Source organism: Orcinus orca, chromosome 3, assembly GCF_937001465.1.
Source record: "Orcinus orca chromosome 3, mOrcOrc1.1, whole genome shotgun sequence".
NCBI lineage: Eukaryota > Metazoa > Chordata > Mammalia > Artiodactyla > Delphinidae > Orcinus > Orcinus orca.
The window spans coordinates 96805427-96825716 of NC_064561.1; the positions used below are offsets into that span (position 1 = coordinate 96805427).

Below are 20290 nucleotides of genomic sequence, written 5' to 3' on the forward strand. Positions count from 1 at the left end.
AAATTCTCAAACTATAACTGTTATCCGGACACCTCTTGGCCTTTTAACTCTTCCTATATGATCAATTATTATAAAAGAGTTCAGTTTTCAAATTAAGGCCAAATTTTTTTCCTTCAAGGAGAGTAACAATGTAGGGAGAAGTAAAAATAATTTCAAAATCCATGTGTACTTTCAAATGGGCTCATTAAAGGCACACATATACTAACAGAATGGCAACCAACAAGGTTTCATCAGATATAAATTATATGAACTAGGCCAAAGCCAGTCCCTACTCTGCAGTGAGAAAGGCTGTCAGAGAGCCCATATCAGGCCAAATTTGTGCCACTCTTTAAAACATGGAGGAAAGTCAATTTCATTCTTGACTTTTTTGTATAATTCCATCTTTTCCCAAAAGGCAAGGCCTAACTCCCACTCCTGTCCATCCTTCTCTACAGTCATGCTCCAACAAATCTGTTTTCTTCCTAAATTGTTCTTCTAGAATTCCATTCAGTTTGTAAATAAACTTCCCTAAATCTCTACCCTTTAATTCCCATCAGAAACCTGGTTCCCCCAAAACACAGGCTCTTACGTGGAGACTACACCTTCCCTACAGTCCACCACCCACATCCATGGGGCTGGGGGGCGGGGGGAGCGGCAGGGGGGGATGAGGGGTGGGTAACATTATCCTGATTCCCTAGTGCCATTATCAAATCACTGGTCTTCCAATCTTATTCAAAAATCTCTTCTCCTTTGAAATTTACACCATTCAGCTCTACCAGATTCTATTCCACCTTGCTGTTATTATTTCCATATCTGCCTCTCAGTCTCCACTTGCTCCCAATCTTATTCTCCAACCCAAGTCTTACCTTCATCAACGGAGATTTTAACCTCTGTAGTCTTTCTCTTCTCCAAAGATCCATTCAATCAAGTCCATTTCAACTACCCATTGCTACTGGCCATAATCTGAATCCAAAACTGTTTCATCTCTGCAATGGTAAATTTTACTATTCTAGTTCTAGACCATAACCTACTACCTTCCTACTCCTCTCTGGAGTCTAAACTGCTACTATACCTACTCTTTGACCTCGAAATGATCTCCAGTCACCCACTATTTCCTCTAAAATTTATCAGCTCCCCCTATATTCTCTCCCTTCTAGGGTAAGGATGTCACTTATCATCCAGAACTAGGGTACTTTTCAGAGTAAAATGAGGTGCTATTCTTCATTATGCCAGGACTACAGGTGTAAACCTGGTCTGTCCTAGACAAACTAGGACATAGAGCCCTCCTACTTCTTTCCCTACACACTGTGAATCAACTGACCTCCCTTAACTTTCTTTCTATTGTACTTGTCCTAAAAACCTCCAACTCTTAATCAATCCTTCTTTCTTCCCCCTAGCCACTTTTTTTTAAAGCTTCACTACCTCTTACTAGTATTTCAAGACTGTGCTAAGATCACCTCCACTAGGCAGCCTTCTCTTGCCTCTTCCCTTTGTTATCATAACATTCAGGAATGACAGTATCCTATTCATGACTGCATCCTCATGTTTCTCATACGATGTCAGGCATATACGTATATTCCCATAGATGTACTCCATGAGCCTCAAAGTTTGACTCTAATTATCTCTCATGTGTTTATTCTGAAGTGCATCATATGAAAAATGATTACTTTTACAATTTCATAGAGATTAAACAAGTCAAAGATAGCAATTACACAAATAAAAACTAGCAGGTATTTTCCTTAGCATGAGCTTTTTAAATTTATCTTCCTCAGATATTCGATTAACTCTGGGTTTTGCCTGTTACTCTCTGCTCGTGATTCTGTCCTCTTACGTGTCAAATATAAAGTCACATCAAACAAATTTTGGAAGTACATGAAGTATAAGTAGAAATGAAAGGACAAGTAGGAAAAGCAAATTTCAGAATATGTATATCAAATGATCCTCTTTTTTAAATTATACAAATATAAACACACGTTTTTTAATACAGTTGGCCCTTCATATACACAGGTTCCACAACCATGGATTCAATCAACCGTGGATGAAAATATTCAAGAAAAAAAAATTCCTCAAAGTTCCAAAAAGCAACACTTGAATTTGCCACATGCCAGCAACTATTTCTATAATATTTATATTGTTTTAGGTATTATAAGTAATCTAGAGATGATTTAAAGTACAGGCGTACCTCATTTTATTGCACTCCACTTTCTTTCACTTCGCAGATAATGCGTTTTTTACAAATTGATGGTCTGTAACAACCCCACATCGAGCAAGTCTATCGGCACCATTTTTCCAACAGCAGTTGCTCACTTCATGTCTCTGTGTTACATTTTGGTAATTCTCTCAGTAATTCAAACTTTTCATTACTATTATGTCGGTTATGGTGATCTGTGATCAGTGATCTTTGATGTTACTACTATGATTCACTGAAAGCTCAGATGATGGTTAGCACTTTTCAGCAATAAAGCATTTTTTAATCAAGGTATGTACATTGTTTTTTAAAACATAATGCTATTTATTGCACACTTAGTAAACCACAGTACAGTGTAAACATAACTTTTATATGCACTGGGAAACCAAAAATTTAGTGTGACTTGCTTTACTGCAATATTCGCCTTATTGCAGTAGCCTAGAACCAAACCCACGATATCTCTGACGTAGCCTGTACATGGGAGGATGTGTGTAGGCTACATGCAAACACCATGCCATCTATATAAGAGACTTGAGCATCCTCAGATTCTGGTATCAGCAGGGGGTCCTGCATCATTGATATCCCTTGCAGACACCAAGGGATGACTATATACGTTTTAAAAGTTCAAACTGATACACATCAAACCTTTAACATTAGCTACCTCTGAAGAATGAGAGTTAGAATACTGGGAAGAATGTCACTTTTTATTTTATGTATCTCTAGCTTGTATTTTTATAAGAGGATATATTCATTTTATGATGTTAACAAAATTTAAAGAAAAGACTCCCCAACAAGTGTTTTTTTTAAGACTGAGGACTGAGAAGATAAAAATCAAATTTCAGAGATGAATGCTTCACATTAAAAATTATTTCTCCTTCATGGGACTACCCTGGCAGTCCAGTGGTTAAGACCCCATGCTTGCAATGCAGGGGGCAAAGGTTCGATCCCTGGTTGGGGAACTAAGATCTCTCATGCCGCACGGCATGGCCAAAAAAAAAAAAAAAATTTATTTCTCCCTCAAATATAGTTAATTTATTTTTATTCAGAAAATGACAAAGGTATTTATATCATGAGACAGAAAAATCTCCCAATTGTATTCACGTAACAGAATCTTGACCCCTCTCACAGAATGCTTCTGGTTTCCAGGGAACAATTTTATCCCTGTTCCATATCCCAGGCTCCTGAACCAAAAGTCTCATCCTTCTCTATTCCCTCATGTTTTTCAGGTTTTACCTGAACCAATTCTAGCTCTAATTTAGCACCTCAACAATAAATTGATCTAACCACAGGTTGAACCATTACTGTAGTTGCCCAGGAAAGGAATCTTTGTCTTTTTGCTCTGTCTTAGTAAACGCCTTTCATTCATTTATTTATTTTATTTATTTATTTTTATTATTATTTTTTTTTTTTTGCGGTACGCGGGCGTCTCACTGTTGTGGCCTCTCCCGTTGTGGAGCGCAGGCTCAGCGGCCATGGCTCATGGGCCCAGCCGCTCCGCGGCATGTGGGATCTTCCCAGAACGGGGCACGAACCCGTGTCCCCTGCATCGGCAGGCGGACTCTCAACCACTGCGCCACCAGGGAAGCCCCATTCATTTATTTATTCATTATTCATCCAATAAGTACTTTTAAAACGTCTACAATACGCCAGACACTAAGTGAAGTCTTGAGTACAGAGATAAAAAAGTACTGGTCACAGCCTCAGGAAGCTTATTAGAGGAAAGGAAGAGTTCTAATACCTAACAATAACTGCTCTAAGGAATCCCTGTACCAAGTATAGTAAAAACACAGAAGTATAATCTAATCCTGCCTGAAAGAAAAGTCTTCATAGACATCCCTAAAACATCCAGAGTAGTTCCTTCCTCACTGGCACTTATCTTCCTTTCCTCTCAACCAAAATATGACTCTCCCCACTTGGAAAATACTGCTTAAAACTTACCTCCCACTTCCTCCCCACAAAGCTCCACTTGTTCCTAAATTCCATGCAATTCTTAAAGAAAACCAAACAAATCTGTGAAACTCAAAAGCCAGCAAGTAAGGAAGAAAGAAACACTCACTGAAGGCCAGCCCTACACAAGTACCAGAGAGAGCAGGTACTTAGATCTTTTCTTATTGTGCCTAGCTCCGATTGTCTCTACTAACTTACTTATATATCATTTGCATTTCAATCTACTTCCCACTTGAAATTGTGCATTTTTCAAAGATGAAGACTTAGACTGCTAAAGTTTTGTAACGTCCACAGTGACTACATATATATTCCTAGGTATAATCAACTGGTGAGGAGGTAGGAGTGGGCCACTGTAGGTGGGGGAATAACTCCTGCAGACTTCAGTTGTTTTAAATGAATTTCAATTGCCAACTGGTGCCAGTGGGTTGAATACAACATAAATTTCCCAGTTTTTTTTTATCTTTAACTTAATGCAACCAAATGTAGAAACCTCAGCCAAAGTATATTTAAAGTTGGATTGATGTTTTTCAAAAAAAGCTTGTAATAAACAATTTTATCTCCAGCAACCTCAGAGAATTGGAAGGAAAAAGCAAACTGCAAATAAGTTTTGGATGAATAATGTTCTCAGAAACCAGGCAATTCTCAAGAAAGACATTAAGTATACACAAACTATATATTTTAAGAGAAAATACAGATAGATAATGAAAAACAAAAAGAGGTGGGGACTGTTCAAGATTAAAAGAGAATAAAGAGATAAGAATCAAATACAGTGCATGAAACCTGATTGAATCCTAAATCCAAAAAACTCAAAAAAAAATGTTTAGGGACAACTGGGGAGATCTGAATATGGACCATTATATTAAACATATTCTTAAATTAATGTTAATTTTCTTATATAAATATTGATAATATAATCATGCAGAAAATTATCCATATTCTTAGGAAATGCATGCTTAGAAATTTATATTCTATATTTATGTATAATATAAATATAATATATATTTTTAATATAGTTTCTAGCAGTTTTTAAAATATATAAATAGATAAAGAGAGAGAAAATGTAGCAAAAATTAAGTGAGTGAATACAGATGAAAGGTGATATGGGTGTTCATTGTCCCGCATTTTCCATTTTTTCTGTAGCACTGAACATTTTCAAAATGAAATATTGAAGGGGTGGGAAGATGGCTTGAGAAGATGCCAGCTTGACAGAAGCATAAGGGGTAAAAGCAGCACTAGCCTCAGCAAACTTGAAAATCAACTGTGTGATCTTGGGCAGGTCATGGAAGCTCTCTAGGTCTCAGCAGAAAGAAGAGGAAGTGAATGATCTCTAAGGTAACCTTCCAGCTACAAAATCCCATTATTCAACTACTTCTTCTCAGCTCTAAAACTCAAAAGATAACCAAATGCGAAAAAGGAAAACTCACAGGACTGTAAAAGAAAAAATAAAGTATTTAAAACAGCTAACCAAATGCTTGTCACAAACAATAAATATTAACTCCTCTCTTTTGAAAACACTGTAAAAATTCTTCAGCCAAAAAAATACAAAAGAAAGATATGACTACTAATTAACTTAGAAAAAATAAGTAACACAGAAGTGCAAAGGTCTACTTTAATATCTATTCAATTTCTATTGAATTAAAAACTATGTGTTTGCACCTAAAGTAAAGCAAAACAATGTATTAACTAGTACATATTACAAATTTGTCAGATGCTTTTATTTCCAGCACTAATGTTATTTGTAGCATTATAATTAATTTCCCTTTTGGTAAAATAACTAATCCTTGAGATAATGGGAAAGATAATTATCTAAAAAGATTCTGTACCTGATGCTAGCACCCACCCAGTTGCTCAAAACCCAAAAATCATGGAGTCATCCTTGAGTAACACTCTTTCCACACCAAAAATATCCATAGATTTTGACTAAAAAAAAAGAAAGTCATCTCAAATCCATCCATCTTGCTCTTGTTGCTAGCATCTTAATCAGGGCACCACTATCTCTCACCTTAGCTCCTAAAATTGCCAGCTTTCAGTCCCAGCCCACTTAGTCCATTCCTCACATAGTAGCTAAAACGATGATATCATTTAAGAACAAAACAAACTACATGCCAAACCCTTCAAAGCCCTGAATATTTCTATAACTTCTTCCTACCCATCTCCGTCTCTCCTACTATGTCAGCCACAATGCGATTTTTTAAATTCCTCAAATTCACCAAGCTCTTTCCTCCTTCAAAGTCTTTGTACCCACTATTCCTTTTTTTTCTTGTTTTCCACCCAGCTTTATTGAGATATTATTGACATATAAGATATGTAAGTTTAAGGTGTACAATGTGATAATTAGATGCACGTATACATTGTAAAATGATTATCACAATAAAGTTGGTTAACATCTCCATACCTTCACATAATTACAACTGAGTGTGTGTGTGTGTGTGTGTGTGTGCGTGTGTGTGTGTGTGAGTGGTGTTGGCATTTAAGATCTATTCTCTCAAAAACTTTCAAGTATATAATACAGTATTTTTAATTAGATTCACCATGTTCTACATTAGATCCCCAGAAGTTATTCATCTTATAGCTAGGAGTTTGCACTCTTTGACCAGCATCTCCCCATTTCTCCCATTTCCCAGACTCTGGCAACCACAATTCCACTCTCTATTTCTATGAGTTTGGCTTTTTAAGATTCCACATAAAAGTGAGAACACACAGTATTTGCCTTTCTCTGTTTGACTTATTTCACTCTTCCATTCCTTCAAATGAGAATGCTTTCCCCACCAAAAATATCACCACCACCATGCCCCCCCCACACACACACACCCTCCTTGAAATAGCTCCTTCTCATATATAGGTTTCACCTTAAATACCAACTCCTTAGAGGAGTTTTTTGTGACCACCCTATCCGAAGTAGCTCCGGCCACCTTATCTCCAAGTCATTTACTTTCCTTCAAAAAATTTACTGCAATTCATAATTATTTTGTCAGTGTAGTTCTTAACCTCTCCCATCCTCTAGAATATAAGCTATAAAGATAGGATATCCAACTTATCCATCATTATATCACCAGAATCCCCAGGAAATTCTCTGATCCTTAATACAAGCCTATTAATGTGCATCAAATAAATGAATAAAATAGTAAATGAATACAGGACTATATTAGATAATGGACTAATAATGCTATTAATGGAAATACAAAAACCAGCAGAAGAAGTAAGTGTTTAAGAAGAAAGATAAAATACACTGAGTTTGGTACAAGGCAGTTGAAAATATGGGACTGGTGGGCACACAGGTCGGGAAAGAGATACAGAGTTGGCTTCTGCTGACTGTAAGTGTTAGTTGAAAAAAATAATAACTAAATCACAAATGGAATAGAATGCAGTAGGATAAATGCCAAGCAAAAAAATAAATAACACAAATATAAAATGATTGTAGCCTGCCTAGGTAGGAGAATAACATAAAGAACACTATAAAATTAAAACAAGTCAAAACTGTTTTCACAGTTTCAGAGGAAAAAAATATATATCTATATATATGTATATATATGTATTAATATATGTGTGTGTGTGTGTATATATATATAAATTTATTTAGTAATTTACTAAGAAGAGTAAAGTAATCCTACCTTACTACTATTCGTTGCTGGTCATATCTTAGCTAAAGTAGCAGGTCCATGTTGAAGGATTACACATTAGGGATGAGGAAGACACTTGAGAAAACGTGCAGTGAAGTCTCACGGGAATGGTCATATGTCTAGGCAGAAAACATGAGCTGCAAGAAGAAATTCAAGGAGTCAGAACTGTTCACTACAGAGAAAAAGGTAAAAATGGACACATGGAGTATGGTAGGCTCCTACTGGAAATCAACTTTGGCAGTTCATCACGCTCACGACATTAAAAATCAGGATGCTATGCTTACCTAGCTTGTCCATCCCCTGCTTACTCTCTCCCCTTTCTTTCCACAACTCTCCCAATAAGTAATGCATTTTATCTTCTCCCTAACCTATTTCCTCAGTTTTGAAGAGGTAATTCATGTTTTTCTCCATTTTCACAGCATAAAACTAATTTCAAATTTGAAACACATTAGAAGAAGCAAAATTTTAAATATTTTATATATGATATGTTAAGATATTACAGCCTAAAGAAATAATTAACTATGTAAGAAAAACTTTGTCAAAGGCTGGGAAGGTTTGGGAAGGATTCTCCTGGCAAACAACCACTTTCTTTGTCTAACATGATTCGGTATGCCAAAGCATGGCTCTGATGTTGGCTGCTCTCATTCAATCCTTGAAACTAGGAGAATTTCTAAGATGTTCCTTGGTCACTGGCTCTCATCTTTACCACTGATGTTGAATGTGCAGTTTACAGCCCTGTCACAGTTTCTCATTTTTTGCCTCATGCCCTCATATTTCTAACCCTGACTTCTTGGTTTGTAATCAACTCTCTTCTTTCAAGCTCCTCTCTTCTGTTTGCCTATTCTGTTTCCTGTCATTTCCCTTGCTTCCTTGACTTTCACATGAATCAGAGGACATTTCATAGATATTACCAAGAAATAAGATTATTCCTTTCTTTCTGGTCAGGAAACTAACCAAACACAGTGTATCAGGAATATCTTCCACGTCTCCTACTCTTCTAAGCTTTTTACGCGTTTCCAAAAGCATTCCTTCTTTGTCCCCTAACAAGCATTTTACTTTTCTAGATTTGACAAGGTTCTCAATGCTAGAATGGGTTGGAAACCTAATCAACATACAATGAAATTGTTATTACATTCCTCTTCTTCCACTAAACTGTGACGTGATTAAGGACAGGGATTATTATCTTAATATAGCCAGCATCCTACACAATACCTGAACGTTATAGCCACCAAACAAGTGGCTACTGAATGGATGAAATTCCAAGGGGAATTATGGCTTTCTCTGATTTGTACACTTTGGTGTAAAGTAAGGCTTTGACAAAAGTTGTCAAAGCCTTAAAATGATACTTAAATATGGAAGTTTTAATCATGACTTCTATACTGCTTTCAATCGAGTATCTTAAATCAAACCTCCAATATTAAACAGTACTACAGATTTCCAAGAAACAAAATGTAGTGAATGTGTACCTAAGTATACATACATTACATATGTTATCTAATTCCACTTCAAACGCAGACCTCAAAATTACTGGACAATCTGTTTAAAATTTTTTCAGCTTCTCTATCAGCAAAGGAACTTGAGAGATGTCTAGAATTCCATATTCTAGTCTCTCACTATGATACAGAAAGTTATTTTCAAAGACTTAAGAACAAGAAAGACAACTATTCTATTGGGATTTCATATCCAACATTGAGCAGTGGCAAACGTCTTGCTTAAGGAAGCTAGTCAAAGTACATAGGTATTACTTATTTAACACTCTCTAACTCAAGTCTTTTCTACAATTTTTATTTTTCAATGAAAAAAATAATATTCCACTTGAAATAGTTTGAGTTAAAAATAAATAACAGCTTTCTCGGTAGTATCTCTAAATGGAACATTTCCTTATTCAAATTACTATAAACCCATGAATAAAACTTATATTCCTTGTATTACTTCAAAGGTATTATCATCCTTAGCAGAGCTCAGCAAAGGTTTCTATAGACAAGTGAAAATGTATAATAACTACTATCTAGTGCACCTTAATCATTCCCACCAACTTGCTCAATTATACGGGCTACCATCTCTAACTCACACTCACAGCCAAACATAGTTCCTATTCCCTGAATGTGCTTCTCATTATGACTAGGACTAGGGTGAGACAAGAGGGGTGCCCAGGGTGCAAAATTTACAGACACTCACTCTCAGGGTCATGCAAGTGCCACCCTGCAGTTGCATGACCCTAAAAGTGAGTATCGATGTACACGTTGTGTCCCAGGCATCTCTTTTGCCTCACCCCAGTCCTGGCCCTACTTCTCCTTCTGAACTCTACTTCTCCTACTTCTCCAATAGGTAACATCCCAAGTCTGATAAACCAAAATCTAATTCTGATAAACCAAATATCTAAAATCAAGCAATGAATTTAAATTTAATTTTATATCCATTTAAAATTATGTTTTCAAAGAAAATTTCTTATTCATGATGTGATGTTAGGTGATAAATAGATCAGGCAGGAATGCCTACATACAATAAGAGTCTAAGCTTTCAAAAAAAAAAATGAGTGTGAGTTGCATGTGAGTGTAAGTGATGGACCTGTGTTGTTTTCAACTCCCTTGCTTTTGGTAGCAGCATTTAAATTTTCTTCTGTTGAACCACCCTTCTCTATTGTCAATCACTGTAGTTTGTGTGGCACTGATCCTTTCCACTCTCAAGTTACTGGAATAAACAGGAAGTTCCTGGAATAGGTGCAGGTGGAATAGGCACCCAGGTCTGGACAATCAGCATATTCCCTGCCCCAAGCAGTGGTTCAGGAATGAGCATGTGACCCAACTGGACCAATAAGACTCAATCCCAAAGTTTTGCAGGACCTAATCAGAAAGAAAACTTTCAGCTGAGGTTGCTAAACTGAAAGAACACAGTAAGTACCTATTTGACAGTGAGCCAACCCAAAGAAGTGCCAAGGGATGACAAGAGAAACGAAGAAAACTTTGAAAACATTTTATCTCTAGATTTAATCATGTCTGAGTTCAGGTGAGTTCAGATGTAGCTGCTGGAATGCAGAATTATTAATGGGAAAGAATTGTCTCCGGATTTCTCAAGTTCCTGCACAGTCAGAGCCTTCTAAGCAAAAGGTACTACAAGGGTATTTGCATAACAGACAAACTTAGAAACTAGAAACAATATCTCCCTAAAGATAGAGACCTCCAATGAGAAATAAAGCCCTTTGGTTCCCTTCCCTGTAAGACAGTTACTTATATTTTTTAACTTATATTTCTTATGTTACTTCATATTTTTTTAAAGCCTTATTTATCTTAGAATAGATTTGGCCTTTTTTTGATATATATATAAATTTATTTATTTATTTTTGGCTGCGTTGGGTCTTCGTTGCTGCACGTGGGCTTTCTCTAGTTGTGGCGAGCGGGGGCTACTCTTCATTGTGGTGCACGGGCTTCTCATTGTGGTGGCTTCTCTTGTTGCGGAGCACGGGCTCTAGAGTGCAGGCTCAGTAGTTGTGGCGCACGGCCTTAGTTGCTCCACAGCATGTGGGATCTTCCCAGACCAGGGCTTGAACCTCTGTCCCCTGCATTGGCAGGTGGATTCTTAACCACTGTGCCACCAAGGGGTCCCGTTACTTCATATTTTTTATACTTATATTGACTTACAGTCTAGGTTAATAAATCTAATGACACTTTCCCCCTCTCCCCTACAGAAGATTTGCTAAATGAGTAATCTCTCTCCCTCTGCAGGGTGTTCTCATCAGTGTTTTAGAATTATCAATTACATGATGCAATAAACTATTTTGGCTTATTTATTAATTCATTCAACAAATATTTGCTGGAAGGCTACTAAAATATGTGTCATGAATTTTCCTACACACACACACACACACACACACACACAGCAGAGACAAAAATTCCTGCCCTCGTGGAGATTATATTCTAGAGAGAGGAAAAAAAAATACAAAATAAGTAAGTAAAATGCAAAGTGCTAAGTGGTGATAAGGGCTATAAAGAAAGAAAAAGCAGGAGAAGGATAAGGGCTATAATGAAGGAAAAGGTGGGAAAAGGTAACAAGTATGGGGGAGGTAGGAGATTTCAGATTTCTGTTCGGTAATCAAAGAACTTACAGAGGAAGTCCTATTTGAGCAAGGACCTAGAGCAGATGGGGAAGTGAGTCATATGGATATCTGGAGAAGAGCATTCCAGGCTGGGGGAACAGTAAGTCAAAATACCTACTTAAGGAAGACCAAGGAGGCCTACATGGGGTGAGCGGTGGAGACAACAGTAAAATCTGAGTTCAGAGAAAGATCCTCAGGAGGGAGGGAGAGCAGGACCACAAAACTAGCTCATTTTAAGGACTTGAGCTTGTACTCTGAGTTACACGGGAAGCTAGTGAAAGATTCTGAGAAAAAGTGATGTAATCTCTTACATTTCAAAAGAATGTTATTAGTATTCTGAGGCAAATATTCTGAGAGTACCAGTAGTAGTGGGGAGACTTGCTAGGAGTTATGTAGAAGGAGAGAGAAGATGGTGTTGAACCAGAGTGACCCAAGTAGAGGTGATAAGAACTAGTCAGATGTCAGATATATTTTGAAGCCAACAGAATATACTGAAACATTGTATTGGGGAGGTGAAAGAAAAAGAGTCAAGGATAACTTTGAGGTTTGGGGTCTGAGCATTAACACAAATGGAGTTGCCACTTACAGAGATGGGAAGGATTGATTTTTTAACTGAATTTCTATCACTGGCATACAAAAGAAGACTGACAAATATAAAAATTTATGCTGGAAATCAATAATTACAAATGACAGCCCTAAAATGTAGAACTGATTGAGTCAATAAAAGAAAATGAAGGGAATCTGGTATCCCTGTATTATAGGGTGAGAAGTGACCAATCCATAATAAGCAAAACATCTGGTAAATTCCCACCTCAAAAAAAAAAATCAGACTACTTGCCTAGTAAGGATGGAACTGAAGGGCACTTAGTAAAAATGTCAGGATGTTGGTATATTGCCTACTATGCAGCAGTCTTCAGTAAGGCCCCTCAAAGAAAAGCAAACTTTGAGTGAAGTCTTAATAAAAGGAAAATCTTTTCAGTCTTTCATTACAAATTCAAGATATCTGATTATCTTGCAGTTTACATGGTTGAAAATCAAATATCCCTAAAATAAAATTTGGGTCTTTAACCACACAAAATAAAAGGTGGGGAAAGCCTGGTGCTCTGGGCTCCTCCCCAACCATCCTAGCCAAAAATATATTTACAGCCTGGAAGCAGGAACAAACCAGTTGTGCACCGTTACTTCAACAAGTTGCTCTGAATGGCCTAGAGACAGAGGCCAAGATGAAGATTGAGAAGCCTAGGATTTGCTTGATTCCAAACCTCAGTACTATTGACATATTGAACTGGAAAATTCTTTGTTGTGGGAGGCTGTCCTGTGCATTGCAGGATGTTTAACAGTATCCCTGGGCACTACCTCTACATGCCAGTGACACCTGCCTACTCACCCCACCACCCCCTATTGTGATAATAATAATGTCTCCAGACATTGCCAAATATCCCAAGGTAAAAATAAAATAAAATAAAATAATGTCCCCTGTTGGAGAACTACTCACTGAGTTAGGGTGGCAAATTTGTTTAGAGACATACCAGGGCAATAGTTTGATTCAAGGACTAGGCTTTGGGCTTTAGGTACTGGGGAGACTGTTGGTCAAATACAAATAAATCAAAAACCTACTAAGTTTATAATAAAGTTGTATTGACTAAGAAACTCCCAACAAAGATTTGTTACTGCTCAGCCCTCAAGATGTTCTCCTGGACTCCAAGCTCTCATCAATAGCAAAAGGGCTGCTAAAACTGTGCAGGCCCCAGTAAGGGAATTCTTCTCAATACCCATGTTGGCTGTGACCAGGAGGAGAAATAACAAAGATATTCCTGGGTGGTAGAACAAGAGACAGTCATGATGGCTAATCAAAAATCTTATTCCACTGGGCTTCCCTGGTGGCGCAGTGGTTGAGAGTCCGCCTGCCGATGCAGGAGACACGGGTTTGTGCCCCGGTCCAGGAAGATCCCACATGCCGCAGAGCGGCTGGGCCCGTGAGCCATGGCCGCTGAGCCTGCACGTCCGGAGCCTGTGCTCCGCAACGGGAGAGGCCACAACAGTGAGAGGCCCGCATACCGCAAAAAAAAAAAAAAAATCTTATTCCACTGCCCAGGCAGAGTCCTTGCCACCTCTGTCTGACCAATGAAATATGTACAGATCATGGACTGGAAAATCTCTGTGGGTTACTTCCCCTTTTTTTCTTTTCTAATTAAGAGTTTTTATTGTCCTTATGTTATTTTCCTTCTATCACCGAATACTGGCTTTATTACAATTAGTTATATTTATGATTTAACCATAAGTTTTTTGACCCTGAGACTGTCTTTTCAAACAGAACTGAGAGAAATTACCCAGCGATTCTAGACTTAAAGCTTGATGCAGTAATTAAACAAGTCTTTGAGTTGTCTTCCTCTGTTGGGGGTCAAGTGGTAAATGCACTGGAAGTTTTAAGTGAAACACTGCATTATATTAGATGAGGGCATTTTTTCAAGGGTTTATATATGAGGGAGGACATGGATGCACACTAGGAGGATTACAGTGAATGTCTTTTGGTTATGCTTGTCCAGCATCAACTCCCACTTCCCATGGTAACAGTACCTTCTTTCTTTCAGTGAACCACCAACCCTGACTCTCAGTCCACAAGGTTCAGACCACGTGGCTGACCACACTTCCTATTCCCAGTTCCAATAGTTAACACGTGATCCAGACCTGGCCTATCATCATATACTATTCCCCTGACCACAGGATCAAAGATGGAAACATGACCTAACTCATTCAATGAGATGTAATCCCAGGGCTTTTGCTAAAACTATGAGTAGGAAAAGTGTTTTTTATGTTGGGCTTGCTAAACTGAAAGAATGTAAACCATCAGGGAGCTCCTCATGGAGAAATCCTACCTGAGAGCATATCTAACACAGGAGAAAGCCACTGAGTTTGCTGAGGCCATTGAGCCCTTGAATCCATCCATACCTAAAGAGAATACACTCCTGTTTGTCCCAGTGCCCTAAGATACTGTGAGTAGGGGTTTAGTCTCATGCAACTGAAAGGTATTACAAAATCTAGTATCATTACCAGTTAGACAAAACTGGGGTTAGTTTTCAAACCAAAAAAAAAAAAAAAAAACTGAAGATATAAGCATTAAATTATTTGCCTAAATTCATACAACTAATTACAGGTAGCACAGATGCAACCCTAAATGGGTCTAGCTCTAATAGTCATGCTCTTTCCACTACATCTACTCTCTCTCTCAAGAAAACAGTCTGAAACTTTTCTACGCTTTAAAATTATCTGTAGCCATAAAGTAAGACCTTACATGAAGTGAGTATTCTACTAACATTTGTTGAATAACCAAAAAAAGAAGAATCTCACACCTTCTTCCTCTCTGTCCCATTCCTTCAACAACTTGCCTCTTGTATAGCATAGAACATTTCTGCGTTATTTTTACAATGTAAGCTACCTTAAGGACATGTAATAGCAAGTGTCTCTAAGCTAAGTCACTTCAATTTTAGACTGCCAGTTTCAGTGATGGGGTAAATTGGCTCCAAAATATTAATAGAACATCATAACCTTAGAAAGAGGCCATCACCACTGACTAGCTACTATTGTTATAATTAATTGTGAAACTCAGAAAAGGACACCCATATTATCTTTTAAGTGAGAATACTATTGTTTATTTTAGTATTTTAAGATATTTGTCAGAATGACATTAACTTCTAGAAAGTAGCAGCTATTTACAAATAGTCAAATCTCTTTCAATATTATTGTTGAGTGTGAGAGAGAAGGGAAATGGGATAGAATTTATGAATATAAGACCCCTGACATTTTCAAGAAATTTAAAAACCATGAGAATTTTTTTTTTTTTTTTTTTTTTTGCGGTACGCGGGCCTCTCACTGTTGTGGCCTCTCCCGTTGCGGAGCACAGGCTCCGGACGCGCAGGCTCAGCATGCGCTCACCATGGCTCACGGGCCCAGCCGCTCCGCGGCATGGGGGATCTTCCCGGTCCGGGGCACGAACCCGTGTCCCCTGCATCAGCAGGCGGACTCTCAACCACTGCGCACCAGGGAAGCCCCCATGAGAATTTTTGACAGAGCTGAAACATTCAATAACAATGCTCCACAAGGCAAGTTTTGTTTCCCTAGAAGGTGTGGTAGATTGATTCACATCCAGACTCACTGGATTCAACATTCCATTTTTAAACATATTGAAAAATGCCTATTTTCTGGCTAAGATCTACCACTTTCTTAGGCCTCTACTTTTTCTTCACTTCTAGCAGCTGGCTTTCTTTTTCAGGAAAATTTTTACAAAGAAGCAACATTTTATCACTTGACAAAAGTTATTATACAGGATAACTTCACACTGAGAACAAAGTCAAGGTGAGATGTAGACACTGGGCAGTTAGGTGAGGTCATGCATATCTTAGGGTCTCACTTCCAATAAGAGGAAATTATTTCAGCAAAACTTCAAATACTTCAAAATGGACTTTTAGAGTCACTCCCAAGTAATTGAAACTGAAAATATTAAGTCCAGGACTGCTAATAGTTCACTATGTTTAGACTTTTATCATTTCATTTATTTGAGATTTAGCATATCAAAGACCTAAATTTAAATCCCGGGTATCACTTTATAGCTAAATCTCCTTGGATATGACCTAAGATTGGTTCCAGATCACAAAAAGAAAATACAAGCTACCCAATCTACAGGGCTGTGATGACAATAAAAACAAATGTACAAAAATGCCTAACATTTTTAGCAGGCACTAAAGAAATGTCAATGCCTCTCCCCCATAACAATATCTGAATTCATGTAATTTACTCAAAAACTTTTACTGACAAAAACTGTTTCTTCCTTAGAAATGTTGAGGAGGGGATAAAAAAGGGCTATCATAATACAATATATTATATATATACATATATACACACACATAACTATTGGTAAGAGAAAGAAATCAGCCTCCTGCTTTGCAAAAAGTTCTATTATATATAAATCTAGATGAAAATTCTTATCCTTTGTCCAACATAATTGCTTATAAATAATCAGGATAATGATCATCAAGTTATTTGTCATTAAAACTTATCTGAGACAACTGCACTGTTCAGTTCCCTTTAATTAATCTACTATTGCCAATTTATTTAATACATAGAAAGTAAAGAGGCCTGACAAAGTGATGGTACTTAACCAAAATATATAAATTTGCAGTAAATTCAGAATGGATAAGAAATGTGACAGTGACTGGATCAGTGTCATTAGAAAGTCCACCATACACCACAGACTGTATACTAAAACAAACAAAAAGGTTATGCTTAAAATGTTTCCTTTGCTCCTACCAAAGCAAAATTTTAAAACCTTACTGAAAGTTGAAATGATGGCTAACTTGTATATGAATGTATATAGAAAGCATGTGATTCTGAAGGAAATATAATTCAAGAGAAAGTCAGAGCACTGTATAAACATTCTCACGAAGTAAGAAGTCATGTGGCTGCTAGGGTGGCTATTGAACCATTTGTTACCAAAACTGAATATTGGTAGAAGAGTCAAATGCATTATTCTTGGTGTAACGTGAAATTAACAAAAAGTTCCAACAACTGACAGGAGAAGCTTGGGAAATCTTTCCAAGCTGAAGACATACAGAGAGTAGAAGGGACACAAACTCCTGAAGTGTCCAACTCCTGTCAAACCATGACCAAGAAACAGCAGCAAGCATCAAGCATTACAGTGACCAACAACTAACTTTTCAACTTTGTGACAGTGCAGCAGGCTTTGCGATTAAGCCAAAAACACTCTTGTTCTACAAACCCCAGGGCAAAAAAAGCCAACAATAAGAAACTCTGCATGTATACTAATGATGTAATGAAAATCATCCAGCCTTCATTTTAGAAGCAAAAAAATTGCTTAACAACTTTGATTACAGAGTCCTGTTTATAGAATCATTAAGGGTCTGAAGAGATCAACTAAATTTTTCAATTAAATCTGTATTTTATGAAGGTAGTTATATCCTAGGTCCCCAAAGATTTTAAGAAATACCACTTGCTAATGCTAAGGGTCTAATGAACATAGTTTTCCTAAGTCTTCACTTCAAACTGTATATTATACATACTACTTCTATGTAGGATGAACTATTCAAGAGCAATTTCATTCACAGAAATGTAATTTTAAAGAAATTTTTCAGACTGAGCCACTGTAAAGAGCATTTTTATATACTAAACACCTAGAATATAAATATTCTACTATTTAGAGTTTCCCCTTTCCCTAAAACCATTTGTCCCACTATGGAAATACCTTTTCTGCAAGTAAAATAACTTATACTGGAAAACTAATTTCAATTTTTCTATGATAATGTTATTTTATTTACTCTGACTTTAAAATGTAAGGCTCTTCACTATCAATTACATAAAATTAGTAATCTCTTCTTACGTAAGCATTACAACACTGATAAGAAAAAGTGAAGAAGCATTCGTTTCAGGAAAATGCAGAAATAACTTGGGTCTCAATGATAGTACTATAAGGTGTGTCTCAAGTATTTGTTACTAATAATAGTTATTTACCTTTTTTTTAATGACTCACTTTTCTCAATAAATCAGAGTAGATTCAAGTTTATCCCTATAACAGTGTCATTCTCAATCACTTGCATTCTGATATGCTTCCTTGAGTGGGAGAGGGTAAGATGGAATTACAGAGGGCATACTAGAAAACTACGTATTAGAATATGTCACACATGTACATATCTTGTACTTGGGTGGAAAAAATATTGAGAATCATTGACTTAGATCACAAAATCTCTGTTTTACTGCTGGATGAGACAATAAGGACTACTTAGTTCCAATCCTAACTTTTTCCAGTTCAGTGCTTGCTTCACAACACCCAATAACTATAGGCTGGTCTGTGCATTTAAACTATAAGTGTGTGTTCTTTAAGAATCAGAACCCCATACTTACGGAACACACATTTTGAAATAGGGATAGCTGTAAAATGTTGCTCCCTAAAAAACAATCATATAGGAGATTTCTGTAGGAGACAGAAAACTTTCAAGTAAGAGTTTTGTGTATTATTACATTTGAAAATAAAGTTTAACTTTTAAACAGATTAAGTAAATGTAATTTAAGGTGGCAGGGAGCATTAGAGATTTAAGAAGGTAACATTTAGCTTTTCTGTACCACTTTTAAGCAAATATTTGTGGTTCAAAGGAAAAGAATTCAGGGAAACCATCCAACAACAGATGATAATCTAATGTGAAAGAAAAATAATTCAGGAATTCAGACAAACTGGACATATTTTGAGATAAAAATCAGTTAAGGTAAATTTCTGATTATTGCTACTGAGATACAGTAACCCAAGAGCTAAAAAAAAAAACCCTGCTAATCTGAGATATTTCTAATTATTTGGTTTGTACAAATGTAAATATCATTCAATTTAAGTAAGCGTAATGTACATTATTTTAATTTCCGAAGTCTAAAACTTAGGGACTTTTAGGATCGTAGAATAAACACAGTAATACTAGAAGAGATGAAATGAAAACTACCATGAAAAGTAACTGAATGTGAATGCTGAACACTCCCTAAATTCAATCATTTTACCTCAATTGTCTCATTTCTTCTTCATAATGACCTTGTGAGGCAATTATATCATCCCCACTTTACAGATGAGGAAACTATGGTTTAAAGAGATTAAGAAACTTGCCCAAGATCCCACAAAAGAAAATCCTAATTTCTGACTGAAACCCAGACTATCTGGCTCCAAAATAAATGACTCTTCTTTTCACTATACCCTGCTATCTCACAAGAAACACACACATTGAACTTTTCAGTCTTCTAATTAAAACCTTCTAAAGGAGGAGACAATATTAAGCTTATAGTGAACGGTGATAATGTATAGGCTAAAAATTAGTCATAGTTTGATAAGTATAAATGAATATTTAGGAAATAATTCCAAATCATGCATGACATTAAATTTTTTAAAAGCTGAATATGAAATATCGCCCCCAAGTAGAAATATCCGAAAACTTCTGTAGAAAGGCACTAAGTAAACTTCATCTTACCTGGACACTTTGAATTCCAAAGAAAAAACCTGAGAGGCTCCATATTTTGTCAGTCATACAGCAGTTTCATATGGTCAACTAGGACTATATTTATACTTAAGAAAAAAGAAAAAGTGGGTAATTGCTTGGGTCTGATTCTTTTGTTCTGACTCTAATCTGTCCTCTATTGATTATTTTCCATTTTTCCTCCAGATTTTGGAGCCGCCTTCTAATTTAGGCTAACTGAGTCTCAAGTTCAGGAACTCCTCCAAGTTTAGATGTAAGTGCTGACACACTGCAATGAAGACCATAAAATTGCAATGATTGGTAGAGTGTTACAGAAGAAACAAAAGTTTCAGTTATTTCAAAACATTAACTATCGTGGAATTACTGATGACTTTTTTTCTGTATAGTTTTCTGAATTGATTTTAAAGCATTTAACTTTTATAATAAAAACAGGAGAGCAAGAAAA

At 36.7% G+C, this 20290-nt stretch overlaps 1 protein-coding gene across 14 annotated transcripts in view; it reads right to left on the reverse strand.

Moving 5' to 3' along the window:
• Positions 1-20290, reverse strand: part of FER (FER tyrosine kinase) — a 622960-nt gene that overhangs the window by 459168 nt on the left and 143502 nt on the right. For 9 of the 14 annotated variants that reach the window (XM_004267438.3, XM_049707502.1, XM_033423747.2 and 6 more), the window contains exon 2: positions 7726-7871. The exons of 2 other annotated variants lie outside the window; for them this stretch is intronic. The gene's annotated coding sequence lies outside the window, so the exon portion shown is untranslated. Of the gene's footprint in view, positions 1-7725; positions 7872-18349; positions 18449-19839; positions 20127-20290 lie in introns of those variants that run through there. 3 more of the 14 variants (XM_049707494.1, XM_049707492.1, XM_049707493.1) reach the window with 3 other exon arrangements.